The 4,209-nt window shown below is 35.1% G+C and overlaps 1 non-coding gene across 1 annotated transcript; it reads right to left on the reverse strand.

The window, feature by feature from the left end:
• Window positions 1–1,755: 1,755 nt before the first annotated feature.
• Window positions 1,756–1,861, reverse strand: LOC112849093 (U6 spliceosomal RNA). The gene has a single exon (XR_003222535.1). It is a non-coding gene; the product is annotated as a U6 spliceosomal RNA (small nuclear RNA).
• Window positions 1,862–4,209: the final 2,348 nt, after the last annotated feature.

A 4,209-nucleotide genomic window follows, 5' to 3' on the forward strand; every position in this document is an offset into this window, starting at 1 on the left:
GTACATATTCCACCAGTACATGTCTTCCACCTAAAATGCAAATCAAAACCACAATGAAATACTACCTCACACAAGTCAGAATGACTAGTATCAAAAAGACAATAGCAAGTATTACCAAGGATGTAGAGAAAAGAGAACCTTTAGTGCACTGCTGGTGGAAATATAAATTGGAAAATACTAGGGAGTTTCCTCAAAAAACTAAAAATAGAATTACTGTCAGTTCCAGTAATTCCATTTCTGGGTATTTACCTAAAGAAAAAAAAAATACTAATTTGAAAAGATATATGCATCTCTATGCATATCACAGCGATATTTACAATAGCCATGATGTAGAAGTAACCATTGATAGAAGAATAAACAAAATATAGTATATATACACCATGGACTATTATTCAGCCATAAAAAAGAATGAAATCTTGCCATTTTGCAACATAGAGGGTATTGTGATAAGTGAAATAAGTCAGACAAAGACAAATACCTTATGACTTCACTTATATGTGGTATCAAACAAAATAAACAGCAACAGAAAAGAAAAACAGACTCATAAATATAGAGAACAAAGTAGAGATTGACAGAGAGGAGGGAGGTGGTGAGATTGGTGAAATAGGTGAAGAAGATTAAGAGGGACAAAATTCCCATTATAAAATAAATAAGTCACAGGGATAAAAAGAACAGCATAGGGGATACAGTCAATAATACCATAACAACTTTATATGGTGACAGAGGGTAACTACACTTACTACGGTGAGCATTTAGCAATGTATATAATTGTAGAATCACTATGTTGTACACCTGACACATGTTGTCAACTGTACTTCAGTTAAAAACATAATGAAGCAAATCAATAAATAAAATGCTTTCTGAACAAATTTCTGCCTTTTTGAGGCCTCAGCTTTAAAGGAACAATGTATATCCTTTGACAATTACACAACTTCCATTAGCCATTGTACTTTCAAGTAATCTTTCTGACCTGTTCCCTCTTGCTCTCTGCACAATTTATAGAGCAATAAAGTATGCTCCACTTTGGGGTATTTATTATTTTATTAAATGATTATTGAAATAATTTGTTCTTATTTTCCATCAGTCTTATTATTATGCTGCCATAATAAATTAGATTATAATATCTTCAAAGACAGGGTCTCATACTCATATGATCTCATACTTCTTAATATCCACCATAATCCTTAATGTGCTTGTTTGGATTTGATTTATCCAGCATTTGGAAGGGCTTCTAAGCTTACACTGATCAACTCCCTTCTCTGGAAATTTCTGTTATTAAAAGCTGTCCTATCCTCACTGGCACATAAATGTAACTGTAAGGCAGAAACTTGTCTCTCATGCTTAGGTAGGCACCATAGTCACGCAAAAAAAATCAGATTTTTCCCCTCAGAAATTGGAAATTTGTATGTTTTGTGTGTTTATTACAAAGCTACTTTTAATACTTTGGGGGTGAGCCTCAAAGTATTACAAAACACTGGGAAGAACCCCCTCACTCCCAGGAGTGACTCAGAAGGAGAGAGGCTGAGAAGTAAGCACTGAAATTCAGGGAAAGGGGATGTCACAGTGGTGGCACATGTGAGCACTACAGGAGGACATGCTAGCATGGTGTGACACAGGCTAAGAAAGGGCAAGAGGGTTGGACATGAAGCCACAAAGCTACCTGGGTTCCTCCTTCTCATTTGTATTTTTCTGCTTCTTCTCATGATCTCAGAGTCCCTCTGCTTACAGGTGACAGTAGAAAGCCTGTCACCTCAGAAAAATATGGAACATGCCGTGAATTGGTAGGTCATCTTTGTGCAGGGGCCATGCTAATCTCTGTGTCATTAGAAATTGGACATTTGTAACTAAGGAGCCAAGTTTCTAAAAATATTTAAACTTTTTTTTAATGTTTATTTTTTTTTTTTGAGAGAGAGAGTGAGAGAAAGAGAGACAGAGTGTGAGCAAGGGAGGGTCAGAGAGAGAAAGGGAGACACAGAATCTGAAGCAGGCTCCAGGCTCTGAGCTGTCAGCACAGAGACTGACATGGGGCTCGAACCCACAAACTGTGAGATCATGACCTGAGCAGAAGTCATTCACTTAACCGAGCCATCCAGACACCCTTCTAAAATTCTTTAAAACTGTGTCAATTTTACTACAAAACTTTAAACAGAATATCTGTGGAAGTTTCTAGCTGAGGTTCCCTGATCTGGATTCTTGGTTTTTCACCTTCTTCTTGATTTTACAAGTTGGCTACAGTTGGGGTTTTTTGTGGTTTCTAGTTGTGTATCCAGTTACTTAGTATTCTCACAAACTTAACATATACATATAGCAGTACATTCACTGGAATCAGCATAAAAAAAACCCTGAAGTTAGAATCTTGGCTCCAAAATAAGGAATATATATGGCCTTTACAAGAAATTTTAAGAGAAAAATAATAGTAATTTTTCAAATTCCTTTCTATAAATGAACAAACATACCCATTTTGCTATCTATAAACAAACTAGGACCAAAATCATGTGAATAAAATATGGAAAACATCTTTGAGTATGAGGTGCATCAGGTTTTATTACAATAATTTAATAAAAATAATCAGTCTATTAAAATATATTTGAAGAATCCCATATATGTTTGCTTCATTCTTCTGCCCATCTTAAGTTTCCAGTAGGTATGCAAGTTTTCTTTTCCCTGCTAGACTTCTCACACCCACATCAAAATAAAGCTGTCTTTAGGAAGTGATTTTATCATCCCTAAATTCATTTCATTTTCAATGATAGATAATGAAACATATTTTGTTTATGAAAAGTCAATGTCCCCTATCTTAGAAAATTAAGACTACACTATCCCATTAGCAAATGGGAAAAAATAGTACAATCATAAGGAGGTCAAATGATACCTTTGGGATTTGGTTAACAAAAGTACTTTAAGAGAGAACATCTGTCATGAGAGAGACAATTTCTTTTCATAAGAAGCACATAGACTCTATACGGTAGAAAAATACTTTATTCATAAGGAAGCCAGAAAGAGTAGAAACCATTTACCTGTGAGTCTATTTCTTGAACCTTTATTATTCTGGTTTCTTAAATAATGTTACTAAAATTGGTATTTAGAAATAAAAAGACAGGTTTCACACACAGTGAATAAGGTGATCACTCCAGGGAAGAAAATATTCGACATGGCTATGTATAAATTGAATAATATATTAAGAATTTTGATATTATGAATAGAAGTGACATTTTAATGCCTAGTAGTTTCTTGGAAAGCAGCATAGCACAGTGATGAAAAATAAGAAGCTTTAAATTTCTCCACCAACATGTGGCTACATTAGAATTTTAACAATCAAAACATCTGAGGTTTAGTCCAGGTAGAGAGACTAGTTGTAGGATACTAGATGGAAAGGCTAGAAAGGTACTGTATTTCTTTAATCCAATGCATTGTGACTGAATGATCTGCCACAAAGCCTTTGGCAACTGTTCCTTTGAAGTTCATCTTACGAAAGGAAAATGAATGAACCCTGCTTACGACTTACTAGTAATAACTCACCCTAATCTTGCCAAGGAAAGATCTACTACCAGGTTTCTAATAATCTTAGGTTTTTGTCATCCTAACTCCTTTCAAAGAAAAGCTTTTATTCTTTGAGAAAACATTAGAATAAAATTCCTTGTGAGATTACTTTACATTTCCTATTCATAGGCCCCAAATAATAGCACACCAGAGTAACAGCAGCAGCCTAATATGTTTACCACGTGTCTGACTGTTGATTACCCTTTATTTAGAAAAATGTACTTGAGATCAGGTATGGGTTTTCTACAGCCATGTGGCAAAATGGAAAAATCATTGTTCTGGGAGTAAGACTCCTCCAAAGGCTCTTGGGTGATCTTGAAGAAGTCATTTGAATTCCCCTTGGCTCACTATATGAATTCAACATATGGGGCCATGAAAACGATATTCTCACCACCTCAATAAGATCAGTATAATTAAGATTGAAAGTTGATTTTATCTATTCAAAGGAAAGATAAACATACCCCCCAAAATTGCTATTCCCATCTATTGGAATAGATAATTGAATTTGCATGCGGCTTACTCTGGATGATTTAGAAGTAGAGGTGAGGCTCCAAGAAACAGGCTAAGTGAACAAACATATTGCCCATGTTTTATTTCACATAACAAACATTAGCTATTGTGGTGGCTGACTCTCCTTTTTGGGGCCCGAAAAAAACAGTTTACACTGCT

The sequence above is a fragment of the Puma concolor genome, chromosome C1 (genome assembly GCF_028749965.1).
Source record: "Puma concolor isolate L17-30 chromosome C1, mPumCon1.1.hap2, whole genome shotgun sequence".
NCBI lineage: Eukaryota > Metazoa > Chordata > Mammalia > Carnivora > Felidae > Puma > Puma concolor.